This window comes from Chaetodon auriga, chromosome 11, assembly GCF_051107435.1.
Source record: "Chaetodon auriga isolate fChaAug3 chromosome 11, fChaAug3.hap1, whole genome shotgun sequence".
In the NCBI taxonomy this organism is placed as follows: Eukaryota; Metazoa; Chordata; class Actinopteri; order Chaetodontiformes; family Chaetodontidae; genus Chaetodon; species Chaetodon auriga.
The window spans coordinates 16,529,227-16,543,253 of NC_135084.1; the positions used below are offsets into that span (position 1 = coordinate 16,529,227).

At 39.8% G+C, this 14,027-nt stretch overlaps 1 protein-coding gene across 3 annotated transcripts in view; it reads left to right on the forward strand.

The window, feature by feature from the left end:
• The first annotated feature begins 6,422 nt into the window (after window positions 1-6,422).
• The window catches only part of LOC143327951 (protocadherin-15-like), a 189,550-nt gene continuing 181,945 nt past the window's right edge, over window positions 6,423-14,027 (forward strand). For all 3 annotated transcript variants that reach the window (XR_013077775.1, XR_013077778.1, XM_076742656.1), the window contains exon 1: window positions 6,423-6,914. The gene's annotated coding sequence lies outside the window, so the exon portion shown is untranslated. The remainder of the gene's footprint in view (window positions 6,915-14,027) is intronic.

Sequence of the window (14,027 nt, forward strand, 5' to 3'; positions counted from 1 at the left end):
ATACTACAGAATGGTTGTAAGCAGGTACACTGTAGAGACATTTTTAAGTGTTTATTAATGTATTTGACAATAATATCTTCTATGAAATATCCATAGTTTTTTAATCTTGTTTAAACAGTCAATAATTGCTTCATAACACATAGTTTAAGCATATCACTAAACACACAGTATACACAATTAAACAGCTGTAGACATTGTTAAAAACATTTTTTAATGCACTGTACAGTTTGTATAAGCCAATATAATAATACTGTACACAAACATAATAACCTGTAATACATTGACTGATAACCATTTTACACTGTGGTATGTACAACATGTGCAAATCAGTGATAATTCTTGATAACAATTAAGAAAAGTTCTTAACAAAAACATTCATTTCATTTCATTTCATTTCAATTCATTTCATTTCATTTCATTTCATTAATTAACACTTATGCCCATGTATCTGTTGACTTTTCCATTACACTGTCTTAAAAACCATTTCTTTATTGTTTATGTACTGGTTAAAAAGTAAATAAATCAAGGGGAGTGTTATCTAATAAGACAATGTTTTATTCAACATTTAATGGCTGACTGGTTGCGGTAAGAAATAACTATGAATGTTGTTGCATTGTGAGCTCTGAGAAGGAACTTTTGAAGTTATGGCTTGATTGATGCTGATTTGGAAATAACCTCTAACTAACTGCAGGATGCACAACACTTAATTATATAGTAACAAACCTATTGTTCTGAACCTGCTGCCAGATATTCTCATTTATCTGCAGCCCTTGCACCACCTGTGCAAAATGTAATTTCAACTATTAACTCCAGAGATCAGCACACTTTCCAAGTAAAATATGCCATGTTTTAATTAGTATTGACTGTTTCTATGATAGCCAGGGAATTTTAACAATGCTTCATTATATGAGAACCCAGTTCATACACCCAAGTGTGTCTCTCTTAGGCTGCCTGTCATTTAATCTTTGATTAAGAAGCCATTTTTTGCCTCCAGTGTCAGCATATATCTAAATCGATTCTTCTGTTGGTTACCTCTAATTCACTGATCATTACATATTTATTGGCTCTATTACATCTACTTTCATTTGCTCATGATTAGCTCAGTTGTTTTACTATGATGTAGTTTATGCTGCTTATTTGTCAGTGATGGATGAAAATAATGGATGTCTACATGACGTTTCTGCCATGCTTTTGCTGTCAGCCGTAGGTTTTTGGTCGTGACAGTTCCCTTGTAAACAATGTGGAATGGGGAGCCAAATCAGTTGGTACATTCACGACTGATTACCACCTGCCATCGACACACAGTGATTGGCAACCACCTGTCATTGGCCAGGCTCTTGTTTGATTTGATCCTCATTTCAAAATCCAGCCTAACATGCGCTGCCTCATGCATACCAAGCAGACGGCTGCCTGGGAGGCTAAATAGTTCAATATCTGATTATAGAAGGACATTTGTTGAATCACCAGTCATAATTTTGTAGTCGGTTAAGAAAATGCTAAATTCTTAGTGGCAGACAATCAGATTTGGCAATAAGCACTCTGAATATTTTCATAACAGGCACAACACACTGAGCACTCACTTTGGGCATATTAACTGAATGTGTCACATTTTGTTCTGTGCTGCAATATCTGTGTCATGTTCACAGTGTCCAAGATGTTAATTAATTATGAAAAATTATGAGCAGTGCATGAGAACTTGCCCCTGAATTTCTCAAAAACTAAATGAGTGGAAGTTGCTCTTAAGCTGAAACACTGAGTAAACGCATTTAGCTTTATCCCCTGTTTAAAATTAATATAACTCTAGGTCAAAAAGAATAATATGTAAAGCGTTATGGATTTTATAATTGTTTTATTCCATTTAAGTGAATGGCAATTTTTGTTTCATAACCTTTTGTATTTGCTTGTATCCATTGTGAATTACTGGACATTAATCCTCTGACATCAATAAACAGGCTGCACACATGAAAAATGATGTGCTGTCATGAAGATTAATTGTGGCCACTTTCATTTCTGGACTCTAATAAAAGTTGGAGCCGATACTTTCTGACTGCAGGTAGTCGGATATCAAAACTGGCTGACAAGTGAAGGTGAAAGAGTAGACTCTATTTAAAAGAGGATAGAAGCAACAGGGCACATGTTACAAAAGATGGAGTGTAGACTTTAAATGTGTTTCAAATGGCTAGAAAAATGAGAGCGAATGTAATATCCTTTATGTAAATCAGAGCTCTGGATTCAAAGTCAGATGGATGTACAGCTCTGGTGGACTGTTATGAATCATTCAAGCTGTCAAGAAATGTTACTGCACAGCAAAAGAGACCCAGATCTGACATCTTTATCTGCATAACAAGGAAGGACAGCGACTTCTTACAGACAAAATCCTCAACATTTCTTTGATGTAATACACATGTTTTATTCATCGCGAGCTTACTGTGAGATTTGTGGTTTGTCCAAGTGCTGCGTGCTGAGCCATTTAGCGCTAATTCCCCCTGAAATATCTGTTATTGTTTGTGCTTTAACAACAATACGATATCCTTTAAATCTCTTGGCTAATGGATCTGTCAGACAACCACAAATGGATTTTAATTAGATTAAACATCTCTCTGCAGTCATTGGCCAAACTCCTGCTTGGACCAGACGGATTGAGTTATTATGATTAAGCTCAGTGTTTATGGATGAATGAATCCAACCTACCTGAAAATCGATAAAGGACACCTCAAGGACCATTTTCATGAGAAGTAGCCTGCGTTGCATAATAGGGTTTCTCCAGCTTCTACTCGGTGATTAATTACATTCAATACTAGTGTTGAGCTTAGTCATTTAGTTTGTGTAGAGAAGCATAAGCTGCTTTAACGCCTGTCTCAGATTCAAATATGGCCTTTAATCCCTAATAACATTCCTGCCTGAAATTCCCAATTTTTTCAGACAGAGTGTAACCTCGTGCACGTCTGTGTTTGGACCTTTTCAATCACACTGTCACACAGTGTACAGTGTCATTTGCTGAAGGGCTCCACAGCTTCCGTATTGCGCTAACTGAGCGAGAATCTATTGGCACCAAAGGGTTCACAGATGGGAACCACCTCACGCGGTGCATTTGGTGAGATAAAGGTTCATTATTCACCTTTTCATATAACACTGCTGATCTGCCTCCTGTTTTTTTTTTTTAACACCATACCAGAGGCTTTATAGTTACTCATGTTTACTGCAGGTTGTTTTGCTGTGAACTGCAAACCATCCACATGTGACTCACCTTTTCTTGAATGTGTCCTTATGGGGAAGCGGAGTAATGTGACGCTTACAAGATCTGCTTTTGCTGAGTGATATACTCAAACCGCGGTTGACCGTCTTGCAGCCTGTTTGAGATTGTGTGACCATGAAAACCAGCGGCTCTCCTGCCTGTGCTGCAGTTTCACAACGACAAATAAAAAGTAATACTGATAATATGGGATAGTTAATATTTTGGTATTCTGCCATTTTACCAGACAGACACCACAATCCCCCCTATACAATGATGAATTGTTTGATCTTTTTCCAGGACTTTCTTTAATATTTATTTAATACTTATTGCATGAGTTGTGTTCTCTGACTGCCTGCATTTGAAGTTTGCATTTGAGGAAAATAAAGCCTTGAAGTTTTAATTGATATTCATATTTTACAGGAGTTATTCATGGATTTAAAGTTGGCATGAAGAATACTGTGCAGGAAATTGATTGGCTCTCTTGTATTATGTGGTTTATTTCATTATGAAATAGGTTTTGTATTAAAGCATTTTCAAATTGAAAGACATTTTTTTCAACTAATCTCAACTAATTTAACAGTTCATTTACTCATCGAACTTGTGAAATTGTTTTTCATTTACTTTTGTTTTCCTGAAAATAATAAATTACTTGAAGTCCACAATACATGAGGATAATAGAAGAACCTATCGACCGACCCATTCAGAGCCCTGTTATAAAATCAAATGGAAGTCAGCTCTTCAAGTCCTTGGTAAAGAAATGTGATTAAGAATCTGTGAATTCATCCTCACAACAGCAATGCTCATACATGTCCAGAGTAAGATAATACATGCACAGCAACCATGGTAACCAACCAGGTAAAATAGTAACCTGTCATCTTTTATTTCACAGTGCAAACAGACTAAATGGCAACATACAGGCACTTAATTGCACTGAGCTGGAAGAGCAGTAGCATCATTAGAGGAAACAGCTCTCTTAATGTCTCGAAGCACATTAGATGACCAAATTGGAACAGGTATTTTACACGATTTACATTACATTCTTCAAAAATGAATAAAAGTCACGTTTGTGCCTACAGGCTGGTAACACTGACACAATGAAAATACAAGGATAAAATAATTGACCGAAGCCTCCTCGGATCATGTCAAGCTTCGTAACACTATTCATTACATACATATTTATTACATGACGGTCTGATCAGATGTCAAGATGTTGTTTGACCCTTGCCCTCTCTGCACTTGTCATATTATTGGTGTATGTGACAAAATTATCAACAGGGTCAGTGTTTATGGATGTAGAATAAAATGTGTCTTGCATAACATCACGGCTGCAGCATAAAATTAGAAAAACGTAAAAGAAAAGTTTTGAATGGGAAGAACATAACTTTAAAATTGCGATAACATAAATTCCAGCTTACCAGTGTTTTTCCTTCCTCTGATACTGAAGCCTTTTTTCCTATTACAGGTGAGTTTTGACCCCGGTTGTGAATTTCAAACTGGATTTAAGCCTCGGTTTATGTCTAATCTTCTCTTTCGCAGTAAGTCACAGAGGAGTTGAGGCAAGAAACTGTTAAAAACGCTGATGTATTTGCATACACCAGGTTGGAAGTTTGGAATTTGCAGATCAGAGCTTACATGGGATCAGTGTGGGATGAGCTGGTGAACGACTTTACATGCAGGCACCTCATACTATACAATCTCATGCGCAGATTCAGCACTAAAATCGAATGCGCTTGACACCGAGCGTGCTTTCACTGTGCTTAGCGAGATTTACAGTGATGACAGTAACAAATAGGCAAATCACAACTGATCTTTCCACTCCTGCCTGATGGATAGATATTATGTCGACTGTCAGCACTTGCAAACAGAGCGCACTAAAAACACAGTTCGCTCCTACTCAAACATGAACTCTGAGCTGTAATGATATAATGCTCCTAGGCAGCTATAAATTGTTCTGTGCTGTATAGGGGTGTTTATACGCTCTACCTCGTTCTCTACAATCTGTCATTAAGAGGCAACAGCCAGCAGACATATGCTTATTTGTATGCGAGAAACCAACAGACTAACTAGAAATGTCTAGTTTACCTCATCAAACTGACAACCGAAAAGACTCAGTGTTGCAGGTATTAGATTTAATTCCTATGTTCTGTTGACATTGGCTTTGCTTTCTCATTGTTTGGTGGCCTACAGACTCCCTTAATAAGAAGAATTTTATATATATACGTATATGTAACTATACGTATATATATGTGGGTGTGTGTGTGTATGTTCATACATATAAGTCATAAGCAATATACTGAGAGGTTATGTTATCATATTTCTGAGGTTACTTAGATCCCAGAGGTCTGACTCTCTGTTAGACCTTCAGTGAACAAACTGTTAAGCATTGCAAGTTCAAAGTCAAATAACAGGGATCCAGTTAGACTTATTTGGGATTTTGGAGGTGTAGTGCTACGTCAAAACTATTGTCAACACTGATTACAGTCAGAGAGAATATGAAAATCCATTGAATTTAACAATGCTTTACAGCTGGGAACTCTAAGAGCCCAAACAGAATTCAAAACAGGCAGGCAAATGGTCCTAACAGGCCAAGAGACTAATCCGTAGTTGAGGACTTGGAGTGAGTCAAAGTGCGTAGCCTACATGCAGCGGAGCTGATTAGGGAATTGGGAGCGCGCGCACAGGTGGGTGGGACAGTCAGGTGATGACTAAAGGCGGGAAATACTCAATACAGGAAATGACAGGAGGAATTAGTGACTGGCGAACTGACGACAGCAAGACTAATTCTAGGCAATATTAAGAAGGCTGTAGTTGAAACGCACGGGCTGATATGTTCTTTTCATTTGGCCCATAAGTTCACAACATTATCCAGCTGTATTGAGGACGTTCAGTGGGGCTCTAGAGGGCTTTGGATTAGTTCCACTCCAGTGATATTTAATTCATTTGATGCTGTGAACAGAATAACAATATGCGAACGAAATCGGATGCCAGATCCTTCACCAAATGAAATGACGCAACAGAAATGTCTGAACGTGCGTCTCCAGATCCAAATCGTATCATTTCCCCTAAATCTGGTTACTGTGAGCTGGGCATGAAGACGTTCGGGGATCCCTGCTGTGCGACTCAAACTCTCCAGCACAACTTTGGGTGGCGCCATAGCGCAAGAAAAGTGAAACTGGGGGGAATCAACACAACTAATGGGTTAATCTGCCCGGAGGATCGCTTTATGGCTCCGACCGTCTCCACATCCCGCTAGATGATGTGTGAATCTTTTCAGCGGGTGGTTGGACTTGCCACCTGTCAGGAATGGTAAACAGGCACCGTCGTTGAAGACCGAGCCGACCTCTTCCACTGTGTCGTTGGAAAACGTTCAGATTTTTTGTGCGGGCTCGCCTGCATTAGTGAGATGAGCACGGACAACTTTGACCGGCCGCGCAAGAGAAAGTGAGCCACACGCATAGAACTGGCAGTGGTGAGATTATAAACGGAGTCTCTGAGCGCCCGGGAGGCTCCGACCCATCTCGCTTTGAAGATTAGAGGGTTGACGACGTCTGAAGGACACTAAGAACAGGATTAGGTATTGTGCCGTCTAACCTACTTCTCATCACTCCTACATCTCGTCCTCTGAATATTTGCGCAATGACCTTTGGTGCACTTGGGATACAACGGGTGTGCCCGTGAGGTAAGGAAATCATTTCTGATCGTTATCATTATTTTTTTGGGCTGTTAATTACGTTGTATGAAGTTGTGTCTGACAGCTAAATCCACTAAGAACACGTAGCAGTGAGGATGTGCGGAACATCACATTCTTCGTGGATCCTGTTACGCGCAGGTGCCATCGGGATCCTTTTGCATCATTTAATCGAAAACTGCATGTATTTGACAGACGTAATGTTGGTGTGGGCTTATTCCTCGTGTTGCACGTTTGATCAGGGACCCATGCACGGTGTTTCACACGCCTGACATGACAGCCTACTCAAGCGCTCTGAGGAAACAACGCTCCATACGCATGAAGGCTAATGTAATTCGCAGGATGTGCATCAATTCAGAGACGATCAATAGTTCAGCGATTCGTGTTTTGGTCTACGTTACTACGTGTTTGGTCATGACCAAAGCTGCTGTAACAAGCCTGAACCTACTCTGATCAGGGCATCGAAAATGATTTGCCTTCTCTCGCAGTGCCACTATTTAAGGAACACATGTGATTTGGATAGTGTAGGACAGTGCCATCATTTTTAGGTCTCCCGACGCCAGGAGCCAAAAGAGACATATTTGTTGTCATAAGAGCTATAATATGGAGTTGCTTCAGATGGGACAGACTGTTGTTTTGGGAATCCATACAATGAATGAAACAATGAAGAGCACGCTCTGTTCTGTTAAAAAAAAAAAAGAAAAAAAAAAAAAAGCATTTCACAATGCTCACACACTGTCCCTGCATCAGCTATAAAGAATTCACAATTTGTAGTTCACTAAAAATGCAGCAAGGCCTTTGCAACTACTTGAAAATAGACTTGTTGATGAAGTAGAGTGCATGTGATTCTGACCAAACAACCAAGAGCACAGAGCTGACTTCATTGCACAGCATCATAATGCAAAGACTTGACTGCATTCTGTCTGTCTAAACAAGATAAAGAAAGCAGCGGAGTGCCAAGTATATGAGCACAAGAGCCATTGTAGTTTTTTTAGTCTTGCATTGAACAAAGACACCCCCTCTGCAACAGTCTGCCTCTGCATTCTGGGGGACACTGCTCTGTTCAGTGAAGTTTGAGTTAAACCACAACCACATTTTGCCAAGTTTTGGTTTTCACAGGGCTGTCGAGCACACTCATTTCCTGAACGTGACACATATCTTACTCTGGCTGCATTTGTGTGGTTCTTGGTTGCTGCAGACTCATCCAGTAGGAACCAGCGAGGTGAAGTATATTGATATCGTAGTATGTGCATAGTGCTGCTCACAGAAAAAAAAAACACATGATCTTTTTATCCAGTTCTTGATGGATGTGATCTTTCTCCTCTTTGTTATTTTTGCATAGGTGTCCTACAGTTCTCAACAGCTACAGGGTTGGGTGCTACCAGAGAGGTGTGCAAGGAATATTTAAAAAGCATTGCTATAGAATGTCTTCATCAGTCTAGGCTTGGGCCAGTTGCTTCCAGAAGCTCACATTCGGGAAATGAGAGATGAAGAGTAGCGTAGCTCAGGCCAGCCAGACTCCATTGATATTCTGCCTGTGTTCTGCTCCATAGGCAGCCCATTGTCATGGCCTGCTCAGTGGGATAGCATCTGATGATTGAGGGGTATGGAAGAGGGTTGAAAGCCAGTCTGGACAGAAAGTAAAGGTTCATTCATTGAAGGTTAAAGATGTATCCTGGCAGTAAGCTTTTATGTGTGTACACATTGTGTGAGAGTTGCATGGAGATGACATAAATCCAAAAGATGCAAAAACATCAAGTATGATGTTTCATGACACGCACCTCACCACAAGCCCAAACTAATGTGGTCAGTTTGTCTTTGTTCGCTAATTGAATTCACCCTGTTTTACTTTCTCAGTGTAGAATTGTAATTAGGTGCATATTTAACTCCTGACTCGTTCCTCCATGGCCCTCCACCGTGGCATGAAAATAAAAAGGGATTTCCCGAGCAATGCAGGTGCATCCCGAGTTTCAAAGGGTGCAGCCTCTCTAACGTCAGGTGCAACAGTGCCACACTGTGTGGCCACTCAGCCCTCAAAGATTCGTGGCCAGCCAAGCAGAAAGATTTATCTGTCGCGAGGGCGTGAAATTGCAATGCTCTGCAGTATTCTGTCCACGGCCGGTGAGAGAGACAGATCCTCTGTTGCTTTGGGAAATAAAGAAGTAACAGAGAGGAGTCACGCACGAAAACGTAGCAAGCGCTAATGGCTGCCTGTGCTCTGTGTCAGGTAGAGATGATCAAGGCTCGATTCTCCTTCTTTGTTTCTTTTCTTTTTTCTTTTTTTGGAAAGAGAGAAAAGGAGATCAGCAAAAAAAGAGCAGCAAAGAGGGAGTAACAAAGAAGATCTTCTGAGGAGGCGAACAAATAAGGGTAACTTTTGAAGAGTGAGAAGTTGAGACTGAGGTGCAAAAGTTTACAAGTGGCTGCAGCAGTACGATTGCACTCTCTCTGCACTGATTATTTCTTCGCACTTTTTATGTATTGCACCCTCCAAATGTGCTGCCACTTCCTGTGAAAGTCAGAGTTACAGTGTTAAGGGCTTATATAGAGTATATTTCCCCTCAGTGGTTCGGACTCACCTGTTATATTGACGCTTTTCTTTCTTTGAATAATGGCTATTTTAACATGAATTTGAGAAGTAAAATTCACATACAAAAATTTATTTACGTACATCTGAAATAATTTTAGTCTCACAAGAAGAAGAGTTGAATGATTTAAACTTCCGTTCTGTCAGTGTCCTCACAGTGTTTTGTGACAGGAGAGGATACCGTTGCAACCATTTCCCCCCTCAAATACCCTTCAATTTGTTTTCCAGTCCAGAAAAGCATAAGTGACCCTATTTCATTACTGAGCCACAACGTCGCAATTGGGCTCTAATTGTTTTGGGAACCTGTTTTTCGCTTGGCCCTCTGCAGCCTGCTCAGTGGTTAGATGGAGTAGGTTTAAACAGTGATTTGTCAGTCCATAGTGAATTCAGCTGATATTCTGTGATCCATTTCCAACAGTGCTAACACAAGGCTAACCCTCTATTTATGTTTTTGAAGTTTTAAGAGTACCTTTCATGGAGCAACCTACCAGGTCATAATCCTTGCTAAAGGCATTATTGTGCACTTGACACTGAAACGGGAACCTGTTCCATTTCAAACATGCACAGTTTTTGATGCCAAGCTTTGACTAGTGATTGATCAGTGGCTGGTGTAGCAGGTGATTTCTTATTTAGCTGCTGCTCAAAGGTATCTTTGTCTCTTTTTGCCCTTTCAGTTGTCAGTCTGGTTGAACTGTTGTCCAAAACTCTTCTTTTTTTGTCAAACCCTTCATACAAAGTAACATGAATTTGTAAAGAGGACTTTGAAAGCATAAAAGACCATTCAGAAATATGGAGTAGTGCTCTCAGCCATCTCACTGCTCCGAATCGAGAGGCGATACCAGACTTTTGAATGGCATTGTAGCTCTTACCGTGATATATTGATGTGTACAGATTTGCCTGAACCATTTTAACAATATACATCAGTTAATTGATTATAGTCGTTACATTATAGATTTATAATATCTTTAATTTAAAATAATATTAAAATGAAAATAAATCTGTCAAAACAGCTCGTAAAGTTCAAGCGTTTTTTTTTTTTTGTTTTTTTTTTCTTCCCCCATTTTGGAAGGCCCAATGGGCTGCTGTGACCTTCAGATTGAGAATACAACATTTCATCAGCTCCGTCTTCAGGTGTTATAAATTTATAGCCAAAAGCTTGTAGCTGCATTAGGTCTTAGTACAGCTTGACTAACCGTCATGGCCAGCAGCTGTAGCAGAAATCTGTGTCCAGCCCCCCACTGAAGCATGAAGGGAGGAGATGATTTCATATAAGTTATCTCCGTGTGGCAACACCACTGGTCTCAAAATTAATGGAAAGGGAACTTGATATGAATAAGAATCACCATGCATGTGGATGCGCTGCGGATCTATTCTGTGCTTTCCCTCTGCTTTATCTGTGTTTTCTTTTCACTCGCAAACACAATGACTAGCTCTGTCCTTTTTCCGGCTGCTCCCTTTATCTCAGATAAGAACAGTTTGTACTTGGGAGCAGGTTAATGAAATGATGTGATTACAAATATGTTGGATCACATTTTTTTTCTTTTTCTTTTTTAAGATTTGGCTAACATAAAGACTTGATTGTAGTAGTAAGCACAATCAAATAATCCACAGGAGAACCTAACAGAGTGCTGAAGGGCAATTTGTCCTCAGCGCCTGTGCTTTCATGCTCTTTGTAAGTCCCTGAATGGAGACCATACTAGCTGCTTCTGACTGGGCAGTAGGTTTGTGTGGAGATAACCCAGCAAACATTCAGACATTGAATGACCGATGCTTGAAAGTCCTTTTTTTACTTGAAAATTTGTGGTGACATCCGGGAAGTTACCTGGCCGTCAGATGGACGTCCTTCCTAGACGTTCTCGCCAAGATGAAATACGTTGTTTTGATGAACGGAAGTTTAAGTACACAGTGTGCCGTCAGCAGCTTTATGCACCCTAAAAAGTGAAAATAATGAGAAATAAGTCAATGTTTTTGTGTCCAACTGACGAATGGAAACAACAGTTTTTGAAGTTTTTTTAGTGAGAGCACTGCAGCCAGCAGCCTCGCAATGGGTTACAGTGTAATCCCTCCATGTGTTTGCGCACGCTCAGTGTACGTCCACTAAAAGTGTTTGTTTTTCCCCTGACAGACTCACATTATTATTCTACGTGACTGACAACATCCTTGAAAGGATCCCAATGGAGATTTTTTTGAAGAGTAAGATCCTTTTTGTCTAGCCAGAGACAGCCACGATATCATTCTTGCCAAATACACCAGAAACAGTAATTTTATCATCATGAAACACACTAAATGCAAAGTTCAGTGCGTTCAGAGCAGCTGCTGCGGTAGTGCTGCTTTTTTTTTTTTTTTTTTTCACAATAGAATATTAGTTTTCCCAACTGAATGTTGGGATTTTAATACAATTTGATTACACATTTGAATTTAGGATATTCATTTACACCCCTAGGTCACAACCTTTTCACAACCAAATAACCTGTCAATCAAATGTTGTATTATAAAAAAAAAGGCACATGCATTTTACTTTTTGATAGCAAAAATATGATCAGTGATTAGCTCCCCGATGTGCATGAGTGAATGCCATGTGTTAGTTAGTTAGCTGTCCCTGGAAATTTTCTGTGTCTGTGGCAACTGTCTGACAAATACAGTCACAACAGAAAAGACATTACAATTAAACATTTGACAACAAAGTACAGTGTCACCCACCCGCATTACGAGGATTTGTTTCAATGTGTAACCTTTTCCTCTATATGAAACTGTCATCACATGAACAAGAAGGCTGTAACAGGGTTTCCTCTGTATTGAATTTCCTTTTTAAACAACAGAATCAAACTACAATGCCAACTTGCCGATAACAGCTGCTGTAAAAGCTAAAATTGTGCAGTTATCATGCTGCTGATATTTGTGCCTTTGCCCTTTGAATCAATAATTAGAAAGAGGCTGAAAGCTATTTGTGGCTTACTTGCCCCTCAAATAAAGTCCATCTAATGAGCAGGATCCAACCGGTGCATCAGTAATTTAACATTAAAAGTCATCTCCCTTTAGCAGCAGCCCTTGGAAGGAATTTATCATCATTTAATATTTTTGCTCAAGGAACCACTGACAGCTCAAGTTCTGAGGGGAAACTGAGAAAAGCAGATATGCTGATTTTTTTTCATCTATAATATGTGAGGAAGTTTGGCAAGTGTCCATATATTTGCTGATTGAAATTCTATTAACATAAATTAATATTTGCCCCAGCTCCAAATAAATACTGCTGTCCTAAAAGCAAATAGAGAGGAAGGATGTGGATTACCATACTATGAAATAGCTTGGCTAAGCGTTGGCTGCACCATTTGTAAGTGTGGACAGATAACATTGTGGCCATGTTTTTAATTTCACACTTCAGCAACAGTATTTATATGTGGCTGTTGCGGCAGGTTATGGTGTATGTTTTGTAACTTTACCATCAAAGAGGATTGCATGGATCCTCTGTGACCTTGCTTCTGTGTCTGCTTCACAGGATTGGCCAAACACATGTTGTCATATTGGGAATGTAGCTGTAGAGGCACATCATAATTTCATTTGATGCTTGTGGACAGTATACTGAGCTGTAAACATGAAAATGATGTACTGCACTGCCTTACAGTGGCTTATTTACACATCCAGCAGACATGGAGCAATAGAATTCATTTGGAGTCGTGTTTCTGACCACCTGATGACAAATGCAAGTCAAATTTTCACTCTATTTTTGCTCTGTTTTGGTCTGCATCAACTAATGAGCTGCTAAATACTTCACTATGTTTACCAGCTAGTTGCTAATTTTGTTTTTGTAACGTTTGGTGCCTGTCAGGTGGTTTACATTGAGCTCCCTGTTGCAGCTTAAAATGAGGCTGATTAGAGTGAATCAGAACATCTCGTAAAACCAGAACAAAGACACTATAAAGCTCTTGAGAGCTGTTCGTCGTTACGGGCAGCCCCTTTCCCGTTGTAAACAGTCATTTGACCTATTGTTTTTATGAAAATAGCAGTTAGAGCACCTTTGAGTCTACCATATGTAGACTTTCAAAAAGAAGTCCACCTTTGGCACCACCAACTGCAACATGTACAAAAAAAAGACACTGGCAGACAACACTGCTACACGTGGTGCTGTTATTTTGCACTGGTCATTCAGTTTAGATTCTTATGGACTCAAGGATGCACTCAGTGAATTCACAAGCTGACAAGCCCTGCACCGACGCTGGAGCTGTGCACTCAACAGGCTTGCCAGGAGAAGCACCCTCAGCATAATGATGCTTGAACTGTAATCTATCAGTTTTTGCATTCTGAATTCTGAATTCCAGACATATAGGTTATGCTCCTGGCAATCAGACAAATTAAAAGCAACATCAAAACACAAGGCAACCTGCTGAGGCCTGTGAAGCATTTTAGTCTCAGAGGGATGAAGGCTTAAGAATTTACGATCCACCCCCCCACCCTACCAATAAAACATCTCCAATTCTCAAGCTGTCTCACTCTCTTTCTCTTGAACACACACTCAAACA